This window comes from Triticum aestivum, chromosome 7A, assembly GCF_018294505.1.
Source record: "Triticum aestivum cultivar Chinese Spring chromosome 7A, IWGSC CS RefSeq v2.1, whole genome shotgun sequence".
In the NCBI taxonomy this organism is placed as follows: Eukaryota; Viridiplantae; Streptophyta; class Magnoliopsida; order Poales; family Poaceae; genus Triticum; species Triticum aestivum.
This window is the reverse complement of record NC_057812.1, coordinates 188,671,105-188,687,328: the sequence shown is the minus strand read 5'-3', so window position 1 is coordinate 188,687,328 and position 16,224 is coordinate 188,671,105.

Below are 16,224 nucleotides of genomic sequence, written 5' to 3'. Positions count from 1 at the left end.
ACACCCTACCAAACATCAAAGCATCAAAGCATATCACAAAGCATCCGGGCCCGCGTGCCATCCACCAAATCACAACGAGGTGCTACAGTCGAGACTCACCGGTCACCCCAATGTGGCTGTCATGACCCTTCATATCACAAAACCCACACCTTTACCAGCAGTGGTCAAGTGGCCTCGAAGTTGGACTGGACGAAGCAACCATCATTTCACTGGAACACTCGTTGAAGCCCTTTCCCCCCTTTCTTGAAGAAAACCTCACTTCTGCCATTTTTCTTCTGTACCGAGGAAGGAAAGGTGGGCAAATCAGTGATGCTACTATATTTTCATTCTAAGAAACTTCTTTTTGTGAAACACTGACCGATTCTCACAACCTATTCTTTTCCCGTTTTCATTGTGATTGTGGTTTCCTTTCGATTGCCTTTTGTTTGTCAATTCATTGATGGATCCTAGAGCACTAGGAAAAGAGTTGCCAGTAGACAACCCACTGGAGACAGCGCTCTCCAGGAAGCGAGCACCGACCAACGAGTTGACCATGTTGGCGGGCCAACCCATGGAGACGAAGAACTCCAAGAAACTAGCACTGGCCAAAGAGTTGACGACGTTGGCGGACGAACTCCTCAAAGAAAGTTGGAAGAACAGCAAGGGCCCCATCGTGCCTACCCCAGAAACTCTAATGGCCACCTATGCAAGGCTCAAGGCCGAGTTTGAGGAGATAGTCATCGTTGAGAAGCAGTATTCCCTTGGCAAGGTGATGGCCCCCATCGAGGACGAGGAGATGTCCCCAAGAGGGATGGGATCCCCCAGTGAGATGCACAAGGTAAAAAGTAATGGCTTACCATAGTTGTGGTTTTTGAGTATTTGCAATGTGCTTGCGAATATGTTAGAGTTGTGCAAGTGTCGGTGGACGTCCTTAATGATTTCAATGTCGTGGCCCGTCTGGTGGACAACGCCCCAGAGATCGTTTCTGATGTCGCGGTCCGTCCTGTTGACACCGCCCCGGAGATCGATTCCGATGCTGCTGTCCATCCTATGGGCATCGCGCCAGAGATTGATTCCGATGTCACGATGTACATCGCCCCAGAGATCAATTCGCATGCCGCTATCCGTGATGTGCTCATTGCCCGAGAGATCGATGACAAGAAATAGTTGGTCGTGCTAATCCTTCGGGGTAGTTTGCATTGTGTTTAATTACCAGAACGATGTGTGTTATCAAACCATCTTAGGGCTAGTGCACTGTCTTGTGTGGGCGGTACTTGCTACTTTTGTTTGATAGTGAATCATGCGAACCCTCTCTGAGTTGTGGAAACAGATGATTCTCACCAGCTTTTGATGTAATATATGGCATGCTTATATGTAAGTTTGAACTATTTATCATATCAGCAGGGCTTGTTTGATGATTCTTGGTGTTAGTAGGCTAGCTACTGTCCGAGCTATAGTACTTGCAAAACACTCACCGAAGAGAAACGTTGGGGCTGATGAGCTCGTGGTACGCTTAGTCGTTGATCGGCTAATAGCCCAAGCTCCTAAAATTGTAGGCTTAGCGATTGATCAGACAACAGTCGACACGGATACATTCGTCCTCCTTTGGTTTGTAGGAATTTTATAAGAATTCTATAGGATAGGATTTGCAAAGGAAAAATTCCTTTGAAGCCCTTTGGTTTGCAGGAATGGATTCCTATTCCTATGTAGGATAGGAATCAATCCTTCACATTTTGGAGGGAAAAAACATTAGCCTAGACTCAATGGAAAAATTCCTAGCCTATGCACCAAATGACATCTCTTCCTCTACAGGAATTGAGATGCATGTCATCTCACTTCCTATGACTTTTCTATTCCTATAAAATGTCTATCCTATGAACCAAAGGAGGCCTGAAACGGAGGGAGTACAAGTCCTAGGCGGGCTAGTTTGGCCTAGTGGGTTTCAGTGATATGACGTGGTACAGTGACGTCCAGTCTTCGTGGGTGGTAGTAGTACTATGGGTACAGTAAGTTTTCTTGAATAAGCGGAATTCAACGAAGTCATGATGGTTCCTTCGTCCGACCAACTTACAGTGGGAAAGGTTGGGCCTGCGCTACGATCGGGGTGGACCAGGATAATTTTGTGCATGGCAGGTGGACCAGGATGGTCGACGTCCCACATGTCGGTGAATGAAAGTATTCTTTCCAATATAGTGGACGAGCAACGAGTATTCATTGTTTATTTTTGATGAAAGCTATTGTCTCCATTGTTACAACGGAGGAGTGTGAAACAGGGCATCCCATTGAACTTGGCATGTGCACCACTCTCTCCTTCCTCATGTAATACTACCATAGTGTTGACTATAAGGTTGGCTATAAGGTTACAACTTTTTCTCACTTCCTCTTTATCTATTTCCTCTCAAATGGTTTTTACCTTTCTTTTTTTAGACTCAATTGTTTTTTATGCCTCTTTTTTATAGAATTAGATTTTTTATACCTAGGAGCACGTGTAGAGACGGGCTCCTGCAGATCCCACTCCTTGACTTTGTCAATGCCTCTCTCTCCTCCACATAAGGCTGGTCATAGTGGGAGTAACTTAGCAAGTAACATAACACACTTCAAGAAAAAAGTTTTCTTATGTGGCATATAGTTAATGAGGAGAGAGGTGTTTGGAGTAACATAATATGTTACTGTAACATAACGCGTCCCAAGACAAAATGAGTCTATGTCTTAATAAATGATGGATTGCATGATACTATACATATGTGACTCCCCACTATGAATGTAGTAACATAGACTAGTAACATATGCATGTTACTAGTCTAAGTTACTCCCCACTATGACTAGCCTAAGCGGGATTAGGGCGTGTACAACAGTTCTATTGTAGGGATGCTACATAGGATAAATGATGAGGTGGAGGAAAGAGAAATCATAAGAAAAGGCTTGTCTTCTCTTATTTAAGAGAAGACAAGAGATGATCTCTTAGCACAATATGTTTCACCATGTTTTTAGGAATAACTAGTTATTAAAGATAAGGCTAAGAGATGATCCATTGTACACATGTTTTTTTGTTCATCTCTAAATTACATGAAAGACTTATGATAAGACTATCTTATCAACCATGGTACAGTTATCAACCATGGTACTACTTGCTATGAATGCGGGCAGCTGGCGTTTGAGAGCATCCACAATGTATCATTCTGCTGCCTCTAGACCTGCCTCTAAGCCCTTAGAAGTTGTCGCTATACACTGCTGGACCAAGCCTCTAGGGAAAATTCTCTAGCGTCGCCTCTTACACAAGAGGTTGCATCTAAGCCATTTCTTTGCACTAAAATAATTCCCTGGCTCTACTTACAATCCCTGTAGCACATATATTTGTTCAGATTTGGCCTGAGATGGTTGGAGAGAGTAAATATTTTATGTTAGATATGGGCTCCACCTTAGAGGCTGCACGCCATAGCTATACATTATGTTTCTTTTAACACACTATTGATGCCCTAAGGGGGGAACGCGTGGGGGGAGGTGGTGGGGTGGGGGGGTTCTGGTGGGCCAGGGCGGTCAAAAGCGGGCTTGGAAGCTGTCCGGACTCCCGCATGGCCCACCTCACATTATCACCATATATATTTCTTGGAGTCCATGCGCGGTGGCGGGCGATCTCTTATCCATCCCCCGTCTCCCTCTTCTCAGTCGACGCCCGCCGAGTGATTAGATTTTGGCTATCGATGGTTTATTCAATTGCAGTCCAACATGTTAGTGAAAATGTGAGACAACGCGTGTCCCCTTTGGTGAGCGGCATGCAAGTCGGACTATCGGGGGTGCGACGCGTACGAGTCGTAAGTGTGTCGCCTTTTCCTATTGAACTTGCAAAGCGTAATATTTTCGTGCGGTCGATCATAGAAATCCAGAACAAAATGACGAGGGCGGTGCTTTCCCGCGCATTAGGCGGGCTAGTTTGAGTGATATGACGTGCTACAGTGTCGTCCACTTGCTCCATTTTTATGTAAGCAAGAGTCTACACTCTTACGTGGGAGGAGTGTTGAACACGGCGGATCTGATTTTGATCGAGGGATAACTGTTCCCTGAGAAATAATGGAGCACTGTTAGCGATTATAGCATGATAGTTAGGTCATCTCCAGCGCTGGCCCTCGAATTTACACCGGCATCTGGCCGAGGGCACTGATGGATGCCATCCAATGCTGCTCGCATACCTTTCAACAACTATATGAACTAACCGGATGAAATTCGTGCAAACAAAGAAATTTTCAAATTAATCGGATGAAATTCATTACATTTCGAAAACTTTTCCTATGAACTGGACGAAATTCATTACATATTTCGCACAAACCATACTAAAACCTAATCTAAACGATCGCCGGCGCCCGACCACCATGTCCGACCATGAACCCGAGAAAGCCAGCCATTGCCTTTGCCTCCTCTTCATCTGCCTTGATAACCTCATCCTCCGGAGCACAAGGTTCTGAAGATTTCCGCCTCCATGTTGCCGTCAAGTGGCTAATCGGTCGCCGATGTTTATCCCACCAAGCTTGGTGTCGACTGAGTGGAGGAGCGGTGGCCTTCCTGGGACCAGAGCGGCGGCGACCTACTGTGTACTACTCTTCCTTGCTGCCGGCTGCGCCCACGCACGTGCGCCGGCTTCGTGGTCATGGCAGCGGAGGGCGGCCGGGGGGAACCGGCGATCTCCTTCGTCTGCTCCTACGACAGTACATCCAAGAGAGCTTTGGAGCACGCCCGGAGTGGAGCCGTCGATGTCCTTCGTCTGCTCCTGCGACAGTATGTCCAAGAGAGCTTTAGAGCGCCAGGAGGCCATGGTTGGAGTGGTGCCGATAGAAGGAAGGGACCGGAGGAGAATGAGTGTGGGTCTTTGGCTATGGCTGGGAGGTGGGGCTCAAGTTAATATAGCAGGCGAATGACAATGAGCCGCGACAAACGGATGGACGGCCGGTGCCGGAGTAGGTTCGTTGGCAGCCGCATGTCATTAATGTGGGCGGTGGACGGAAGGATAGCTGTGGTGTCGTTAACGCGGAACAGACGCTTGCACCGGGATGCCGCGCGGGTGGCACTCTCTCGGCCGTCCCGCTGCTGCAATGCCGGCGCGAGTGAGAGGTCGTGTCGGGTGTGAATGCAGACGCTGCTTCAGTGACTTAACCGCAGGTGCATTGTATCCCTGACATGTGGGCCCAACGGGCATCTGGCCCACATGTCAGTGACACACCAACTGCACCTGCAGTTAAGGCCGGTGAATGCGGCATTGACGTTTTGGAGAGACGGTGACCGTTTCAGGCGGGAAGCATGCACTAGCGATGGAAGGGGTTTCGGTAGGCCAGGGCGGTCAGACGTTGGCGTGGTGGTAAAATGTGAACTCATGGATGACGAGCCTTTGAAGTGTATGCGGAACGTATTGACAACCACGCATCCATGCAACCGCTCTTGTCGCCAGCTAGCCTTCGATGACCACCATTAGACATCGCACAACCACGCATAACTTACGAATAATGGACGAATCGATCAGACACACACTCGTGTGCAGTGGCACTATGATCAGTTGCTCACGATAGTCACTACAAGAAATATGTCAACTTGTGACCACCACTATTGGTCACTGAAAGGTCACAAATTTCCATTTGCGACCTTTTTGTGACCAAAAATAGAAGGTCAAAAGCTGGCCGTCATAAACTGACTATAGCGACCTTTCTTCTGGAATGGTCGAAGACGTTTATGCCCAAAATAAGTCCATTGTGGCGTTTTGGTCACTAGCAACCTCCCCAGGGCGCGTAGGCATCCAGCGTGGCAAGCTGATGTGGCACAAGATTCAGCCCGGTCCAATTCGGTTTTCTACATGGGCCTAGCCCAAGAATTCGGCCTTTCTATATTTTTTTTCATGTGAATTTTTTGTCAGCTTCATGGAACAAGCCCAACATTGCAGCCTTTTTATTTTTGGCCCATGGCCTTTTTGTCTCAACAGTTTCATTTTTTTTTCTTTTTTCTAAATTGGGTTCACTAGTTAGGTGGGTCCCCCATTGTCAGGTTCTAGTACTGGGTCCTAGCCATTAGGGCAATATTCTTCATTTTTTTATTTCACGCAAATAAATACCTGGTATTTAAATTGGCACACAGAAAACGCATGAAATACTTCAAATATTATCAACCATCAAAGTGCTACATCATATAACACACATACAAATGTGATCACCATCAAGTTTACAATCAGATAACAAGCTCCATAATAGGAGCAGTTTACAACAAGGTTAGTCAGATGAAATCCTATGCACGACTCACTAGGCGACCATAGTCAACTAGGCCACCTTCGCTACACTAGAACAGCAATAGAACTATCGTCATGCCTTCGGCCGTCGCCCTGTTACATGAATCAGAAGAGAAGAATTAAAACACTAGAGCCAATATATTATGAACAGACATATTATATAAATATATTATGAGGTTCAAAAAAGTTTTATTGTAAACGCATAGTTCTGGTCAACAACACTAACAATTTCAGATCAGATTCTGGAACTACCACTAGGAATTCAGTAAACTGACAGTTTGAGATCTAGTTCAAAATGTTTTAGATCAGTTTCAGATCAGATTCTGGAACTACCACTAGGAATTCAGTAAACTGTATGGAGGTCCAAAATGTTTTATACTATAATAAAGAGTTTTATTGATTAATGATATTTCTGGTTCAACAAACAGTTTAAGATCCAGTTCTACATAGGGTACTATGTCAAGATCGCAGCTTCATGTTCATGCTTGCTAGTATGTGTCAAGAGAAACCCTGAACCTGAAAGCTCAGGCTGTTGCTTATTTTGTTACTGTGTGGTAAGTACTACTAAGATCAAAATGCATTCAAGGGAGCATAAAAGCCATCCCCATTTGAAGCATGTATAGTCTACAGAGATACTAACAGGTGAACAGACAGCCCCTAGAAATTGGCTAACTACTTCTACTGTATAATATGCAGTCTACAGCGATACTAACTACTTCTACTGTATAATCACAGTTTGCAGTCACTAAATAAATAAGCTACTAAAACTACTGCTACTGTTATAATCACAGTACAATTAAATTTGTGCTACTGCTGCTATTATAAAACTACTGAAACTACTCATGCAACAATTAGCATGAGATACAAGCAGCACTAAGCACCAATATTACTACACCAAGTCAAATTTAAGCTACTGAAAAATGGTGGAAGATTCATGACAAGAATAACAGTAGCAGAAGCTTCATGTGCTAAAATATTGAAGCTTCATGTGCAAAATTACTCAAGCTTTATGTGCAAAATTAACTGTAGGCGCTGAAGCTATTCCAAAATTATCACAAAATTTAAGCTATCATCCTGCTGCAGAAATAGCCACCGTCCAGGCCCCCGTCATCCGCCAGGCTGCCGCCAAGCTCCAGCCCCTCCAGCGGTGACCACAAGGGCCTCCTGTACAACATCATGAGAACAGTCAAGGACTGCAACATCCAGGTAACAACAAAGTTCAGCACAATAAAATAGAGCAACAGATCCATGCTATCAGACTGAGAGTCTATCATATTAACAGCACATGCTATCTTCATGCCCTATCATAACAGTTCATAATAAGTATGAAATGCAAGAATACATAATATTGCAATTTATTCCGCTATAGCCTATCATGTTCAAACAGTGGCTCCCAAGAGTCCAGGTTCTTAGTTCATTGATCTGATGGGAGGGTAAGATCAATGCCATGTCAGTATGTCACCTTGTCTGCTAAGCAGATATGCATCTCCCTTCAACTAGAGTGGACAAACGAACAGCGAGATGATGGCACATGGCAGTGCCAGGAGGTGCAACATTTATTGCAAATGGTGGAAATGAAAAAAATTGGCACTGTCCTGTGCAAGATTAAGTAATTCTTTGACAAAACAGGTGCAGGTTGAGTAATCCTAACACAAAACAGGATTCACATCTTCAACAGAGGCACCAGTCGCAACACTTTGAGTGTATTCATTTTGAAATTCAAAACAATATGTGAAGGCAATAACCGAAGCTGGTTAGCGAAAACACATAGATTTGGTTCCAGTTATTGAGAATAAGCTATCGGGCAGGGTACAGACACCTCTAAGAGACAAATAAATACATGATTAACTAGAACACCTAGCTATCAGTACTAACTAGTCAACTAGCAAGAGTATCGCCAGGAACCCCATATGATTCACCATAGCATACTACCATTCCCAGCGACCAAACCAATTTACCGAAATGTAAAGTCTTAAACAGAAGGCAACAGATCACCTTATCGCTGGCCAGCAAGAGGGCGCCCATGAAGGCGAGCTGAGCTCTCCCGTGCGTGTGATGGTTGCAGGCAGGAGGTCGTTCATGTGGGGGAGGGGATAGAACGCAAATCCTCCAGACGGTTGCTGGTGGTTGGCGATGGAGGAGGTCATCGGGTGCCTCGTGCGTCCAGGCGACAACGGCAACCTTGGTGAGCCGCCATCACCAGCGTGCATGGACCTATGCCCATCAGCCGCGCGAGTGCGCTGGAGGTCGCAGCCAGATCGAGGGCTTGACGACGACCTGCGTGAGGAAGAAAAACAAATCAGGCATGTGTGAGCAACATCCAGATCGAATCAAAAGGAGAAGAGAAGAGGGCGAGAGAAGACCTTGTTGACGAGTTCCATGGTGTCGAGCGCGCGTGATGAGGGCGTGGATCCGGAAGCAACACGGCGGATCTGCACCCTTCCCCACCGAGGCCCTGCACGCGCGCAAAAACAACGAACACCTATCAGCCTCCGCCACCATACCGCCGCATGCAGATTCAAGGGGCGTGAGGCACCGCTCACCTTGGAGAAGGGCGCAGTGTAGAGGAGCACCGCCGCCACGGCCAGCAGTGCCAGTCCCCATCCGGGCGGGGCTAGCGACGGGAAGCTATGGCGGCGTCGATCTAGATCGAATCGAGATCTAAGGGAGGGAGAGGGTGGCGGCTGTGGGTGTGCGGAATCCGGGAGAGTGAGTGGAAGGGGAGCCAGAGGAGGTGGGGATCCGGCTCATGGAGGAGAGCAAGTGGAGGGGGACGATGGTGTTGGGCGGAATAGATGGGGGCGGCGGCTCATGGAGGAGAGCGAGTAGAGGAGGGCGTGGCTAGGGTTTGGATGAGTGGAGAGGGAGCTGCGCTGATTCGGGAGGGGGATGAGAGGGATGAGGGGTAGAGGGGGTGGGGGAAGAGGGCTGCCGTCGGATCCGCGCCTATCCAACGGTGGTCGGGCATGATCCGCGTGAGGTGCTCGTGGACCAATCAGAATGCAATAAAGGCCTTGATGACTTTATGACCATATAAATAGGTCGTAATTGATTAAAAAATAAGTTTTTTGCAGGAGAAAAGCATTTTTCATTGTTGAGGTATAAAAAATAGTTTTGTTGTGACGAACCTACCAATTCTATGTATTAGACCAAATTTTATGTATAATTGACCAAATGATTTTATGTAAAATGCTTTTGATCCACGAAAAAATCATTTTCCATTTTTTGAGTGCCCAAAATGATCTTTTTTGTGAGGAACCTACCAAATATTTTTTTGCAAAATTGGATCAAATCAATTTTATAAAATATTGGGACATATTTAATGCACAATTGAGAAAATTGTTGGGTGTAAAAAGTTTTGATCCACCTCTCGTGGAAAAGACAAATTTCCGCCGATTCAGTTGGAAGCGGGTCAAATTTGAACTGCAGTTGCCTCATAGTTTGCTATTTATTTTTTCCAAAAATAATTTCTAGGTACATAAGTATCTATTTAATCAGAGAAACACCAAAAAAATTCCAAGATTCAACCACTAGCTAGGAACGGTCATTCCCGCCGTTTTGACCGCATTTTTAAACGGGCATAAAAAATTTAAAAAAATTCAAAAAATTGGGAAACCTTCGCATTGTGTCATCATATGTGGCCAAGTTCCTAGGAAAAATAACAAACTTGGAATACGACAATTATTTTAAAAAAGTGTTCTCAGAAACGAGCTATCATGTGTGGAGATCAATGGCTTTCAAGCCAAATGATCAATCTTATGGCCACATTCATGGCATAATTTGTTCAAATGATCTCATATTGTGCACAAGGGTGCATATTGGAATGGCAAACAATGTTGCCTAAGGAAGTTTTCATTTTCGTTGGACGAAAAAACCATTTTCCATTTTTCGAGTGCCCGAAAGGAGGTTTTTTGTGAAGGAACTACCAAATAATTGTTGCAAAATTGGACCAAATCATTTTTATAAAATACTAGGCCATATTTAATGCACAATTGACAAAATGGTTGGGTGTAAAAAAATTTGATCCACCTCTCGTGGAAAAGACAAATTTCCGCCGATTCAGTTGGAAGCGGGTCAAATTTGAACTGCAGTTGCCTCATAGTTTGCTATTTATTTTTTCCAAAAATCATTTCTAGGTACATAAGTATCTATTTAATCAGAGAAACACCAAAAAAATTCCAAGATTCAACCACTAGCTAGGAACGGTCATTCCCGCCGTTTTAACCGCATTTTGAAACGGGCATAAAAAATTCAAAAAAATCAAAAAATTGGGAAACCTTCGCATTGTGTCATCATATGTGGCCAAGTTCCTAGGAAAAATAACATACTTGTAATACGGCAATTATTTTAAAAAAGTGTTCTCAGAAACGAGCTATCATGTGTGGAGATCAATGGCTTTCAAGCCAAATGATCAATCTTATGGCCACATTCATGGAATAGTTTGTTCAAATGATCTCATATTGTGCACAAGGGTGCATATTGGAATGGCAAACAATGTTGCCTAAGGAAGTTTTCATTTTCGTTGGACGAAAAAACCATTTTCCATTTTTCGAGTGCCCGAAAGGAGGTTTTTTGTGAAGGACTACCAAATAATTGTTGCAAAATTGGACCAAATCATTTTTATAAAATACTAGGCCATATTTAATGCACAATTAACAAAATGGTTGGGTGTAAAAAAATTTGATCCACCTCTCGTGAAAAAGACAAATTTCCGCTGATTCAGTTGGAAGCGGGTCAAATTTGAACTGCAACTGCCTCATAGTTTGCTATTTATTTTTTCCAAAAATCATTTCTAGTTACATAAGGACCTATTTAATCATAAATACATGGTTTGGTGGCGATACGTCGAGGTTTGGGCGGTGGCCGAGGGCCCCAACTCTAGAGCACGTAAACTCGCATGCCCGTCGAGTGGTCACCGCGTGACCATAATGTTGCCATGTGTTCTGGGCGGCCAAGGCATGTCTAGTGGGTTGGGCACTCCCAAGGTTGGTGCTAGGAAGAAAATTACAACATAAGATTCTCACGAGGAGACCGATCGATGCTCAAACATGAATTAGCAGCCAAGTGTTTGATTAACGGTACGGGAAATGCACATGGCCAATGGGCGTGAGTTTTGGCTGAGGATGATCATATACTAAGGAGAATGTCTTCACAAATTTTGAGCTCAAAAGGAGGATCCTAGGTGGTACTTGCTTTGCAAAGTACCACGCTGGACAAAAATATGAATGTTGAAGCTGGGCTCAAAATAATGAATGGAGTGAGCTGAAATTTTGTGGAGGATGGTTATTTGGGCATAGGAAAGCATTGTAGAAAATGGATACCATTTGGACATGCCAAAGTAGTACTTCCTTCACAATGCTCTTCTATCGACAGAAACTTGGGAAAACTAGTGAGAGAGATTGGATGAATGAAATGAGCTCAAAATTGGTGTAGGTAAGTTACTTAGGTATGGTCATGCGCTGGTAAATTTTCAGATCATTTGGGTCAGCCTAGCTAGTACTTCACAAAGCTTCTTTCGAGGTAGAAACTTTGGAAATTTCCCGAGAAAGATTTACTAGGAAAATTGAGCTGAATATTATCATGTGGCAATGATTTGGGTATGGAAGAGTGCCCGAAAAGTTTGAGGGTAATAGGAGGGGTCTATATAACACTTGCTTTGCAACGTGCCAATTTGGCCATAAAATATAAATTGAACCTGGGCTCACATAGATGATTTGACTGAGCTTTTGGAGGAGGGTGATAATTTGGGCATATGAAGGAACTGTATAAATTTCATGTCATTTAGAGATATAAAAAAAGTACTTCCTTCACAATGCTTCTAGGTGGACAAAAACTTTGGAAATTTGCCGAAGAAGATTTGCTAGGAAAATGGAGCTGAATTTTGTCATGTGGTAATGATTTGGATAGGAAAGAGTGCCCAAAAGTTCCAAGGGCAATCAAGAATATATAAATAGCACTTCCTTCATAAAGTGTTGTTGTGAACAGAATAGGAAAATGAATATTGTTGAATTAGTTTTGAACTAGGCAAGGAAGGATTTTTACATATTTGATGAAGATATGCCCCAAAGAATTTATGAGATTTTTTTGGGAATTTTGGGAAAGATAGAAATATAGGTTGCTTCACAACCTAGGGCAAAAACTGGCACATGGACATGACACATAGGCAAAACTGATGAGATGGCACCTAGTCATCACAACCCACCACAATCTACAAGGCTATGACCATCTATATTGGTCATTAACAACTAGAAATAAGGCAGCAGACTAGCACTGTTTGCTTTGTGACCATTTCGTGTAAGGAAATTACGACCTTTCTGACCAAAATGGTCGCAATGGTTTAGGGTTTGGAGCCCCCTGAACAGCTTTTGACCAATTGGTCTAAAATGGTCATAAATTTATGACCAATTCTTCGAGGGTCACTGACAGAAGGTCATAAGTTGACATATTTCTTGTAGTGAGTACATACTCTGTACCATAGTACCCTCTCTAGCTAGGCTATTAGATTGTCATTGTGATGGACGATATACATGAGCAAGGCGCCAAGTCACGAGTATGACCATTGGTGTTGAGCCAGGTGAATACATGCTCGTTGTTCGCAGAGGCCTCCGGCAAACGTCTAAACAGTAATGTCGCATACGCATAATTTTGGTTTTTATTTCTTTCTCCACTGATAGGTAGGCCTGCATAGATAGACAGTTAAAGAACACGAGTTGATGAGGCGCATGCAGACTGTTTGGCTGGTCAACCAAACAAATACAGAGCTATACACTGAGCCAGCGACCGTATAATCACCATATCTCATATACAATGATCAAAGTGAGCTATCAAGACAAGTTCGATGACTGCCAATGAATTTTACTCGGTAATAAATGACCAGGATTGAAGGGGAATCCAAATTTCCTTCGTCTTCTGTCCTTGAGCACTTGACAAACCAATGCACTTTACGGTTGTCCGTCCACTCCACCCTAGAGTTGTCACCAAGCGCCGTTCATGCCACCGCGCCGCACACTAACCGGTAAGGAAGTGATGGCATCCCACCGCGCTGAGTTCCTCGCCGCCCACGACCGCACACAAAATGGTAGGGAAGCAGTGGCATCCCGCCGTGCCGAGTTCATCGCCGCTTGCGACCTCACACCTATGTGGGTGGAATTTGAAGCTGCCAAGGCCGAATGGGCGGTAGAGCAAGAGGTGGCCAAAGCCGCATAGAGGGAGCGAAAAAGTCATAAAGCACTCAAGAAAAGAGAGGCCCGCCGCCGCAAGAAAGAAGAGGACGCACACGCTGCTGCGGAGAGGTCGGCGGAGATCCAAGCATGGTGGGGTGTCACCGACAAAGCTGGGAAGGAGAACGACGACATCTGGCCAACATGCGAGAAGTAGTAGTACTAGTAGTTAGTGTGTGTGTCTGTGTCGCCCGTACGTTTGTTCAATTAATTACGAGCATGTACCAGTACTACTAGTTACTACTGTAGTTTTTAGAGCAAATTACAAGCACATTAGCCTAGACTCAATGGAAAAATTCCTATCCTATGCATCAAATGGCATCTCTTTCTCTATAGGAATTGAGATTCATGTCATCTCACTTCCTATGATTTTCATATTCCTATAAAAATCCTATCCTATGAACAAAGGAGGCCTCTGCTGGAGTAACTACTGTAGCTAGCAGTACTGCTGATACAGTAGTTTTCTTCAAGAAGCGGAATTCAACAAAGTCATGATGGTTCCTTCGTCCGAGCAACTTCACAGTGGGCAAGGTTGGGCCTGTGATTTGACGGCTCATTATTAATTACTATGGTGGGACGACCGGGGTGACTCTCCCTTGGAGTTCTATGGGCATGCCAAGTGGACTAGGATGGTCGACGTCTCACATGTCGGTGAACGGAAGTATTCTTTCCGATATCGAGTAGCAAGGAAACCGCGTGGTATAGTATCACTGGTGATTTATATTTATTTTTTATTTCTGATGAATGCTAGCATTTCAACTCTTACGACGAAGGAGTGCCAAACACAACACGTGTTGGATGTCCCACACATCAGCGAAAAGAGTGGGACATGAACAGTGTGGTAGAGCGTCTCCACTTCTGGGTCAGAGACCACACGTAGTAGTACTACTGTACTAGTGGTATGAACGATACAAAGTGCGACCCGGAGAGAAAGTCATGTCTAGTTGGAAGGTCTCGGGGCATACACGTAAACAAATATAAAACCTAATATGTGCCTCCAATTAATATAGTAGTACTAGAGTACTTAGGCACGTACTCCATAACATCACCGGGCATTGCACGTACACCATTTAGTGGTAGTAAGAGAAAAATGCCTATATTCCACGCATGTTCATACTATTTGGGCCTTTCTACTTCACTTATTGCGCTACATTACTCAGGTTCGTACGTCCACTCCTGGGTACATGTCCATCTCGTAGTTCCAGTCCCACGTGTTCTTCGTAGATGGAACGATCCATAACTGTGGGCAACGAGAGTCCATATCATTGCAGTTAGTGTGGCTCCCCATGATGGAAACTCATCCAAACTATGGCCAGCCTTGACGCGGAGCAGTAACGTGCACCTGGAAGCGGCGCTCTCTCGGCCGTCGTGCTGCTTCAAAGCCGGCGTCAGTGAGAGGTCGCCTCCGCTCTGGCCGGGCGCCATTAATGTGGCACTGATGTTCCAGGGCGACGTTGACCGTTTCACGCGGGAAGTGCACGCCCGCAAGGGAGGGGGGTTGGGTCGGCCAGGGCGGTCAGATGCGGGCGTGGTGGTGGTATTGGTTTTGAACCGTTTCAGGTGTAGTACTGGTAGTTTGCAAAACTACTCAATTATTGCACTCAGTTTCCTAAGAAACTGTGGTAAAAAACGTTACTCCACAGCCTGCTTCCCTTCTCCTTCCTCTTCCACCGCCCGCGCACGTCCGCGGGAAGTGACCGGTCAACCCTTATATAGGAGTGCTAGCACAAAAAATGCATGCATGACCACTAAAATTTCCAGATTAAAGCGCCGCTCCGGCGGGAGTATGGCGTGTGTCGTTACCTTCGGACGGGCCATGGCTACCGGGCTACGGTGACCAGAGAAGAGGCGGCGGGAGGGGAATGAATGCATCTACTGTTTGGGTTCGTCGTCCAGCTTAAATAAATGCGCACCATCACGTGTACCCACGGGTGCACAAACTGTAACATACATGTCTTCTTAAGTGGGTGTCACGTAACTGGTGTGTGTGTGAGATTCTGAGAGACAGAGTGCATGTGTGCGACTCTACTCTTCGGACATGTACTCAACCTTTTGCATCGGGATATAAGTATAATGGTATTACACTTTAGCTAGTGATTTACGTGGCCATGTTAACGTGGTTGTGTAAAAAATGTAACTTCCTGCTCGTGATTTACGTTATGTAATTACTAGCAAGATGCTCGTGCATTGCATGGAACATCAATATGTATTTTTTTAACAAAACACCTATTGTGATTGACCCATGCATGAGTAATCCCATGTGTAAAAACTAATGATATGTCGAGAATTTTATCGGAAAACTGGTATCTCGACAATTTCATAAAAAAATGAAAGAAGAGAGATAAGGTGAGGAGGAATGGAGCATGGTGGTGACTGGTGGTCGGACTGGGCGGAGGCATGGGGATGGACGGCGCCGGCAGGCGGCAGCGGCCACCATGCTAGATTGTTCCAGAGACTTCCTTTTTAATTGCTCAGCAATGAGGTTGTGGGAGATAAGGACGATGAATGAGGCAAGGCCTTGTCTGCAAATGTGGAGAGAGGTGCGGGTATCTTTTGTAAAATTGTCATAGTTTGCTTTCTATCCGTCAGACATAGATCAGACGCTCTATATTACAAGATGGCAGGCACACCATCATTACCAAATCGTTTTTCTATAAGAGTAGAGATGATAAGTTTGCTAACTACTAAAGTAAAGTGTAATTTGTCCATGTTATACAAGTAAATTAAGGTGATTTTTTATCATACGGGTAAGGTTGGACGAAG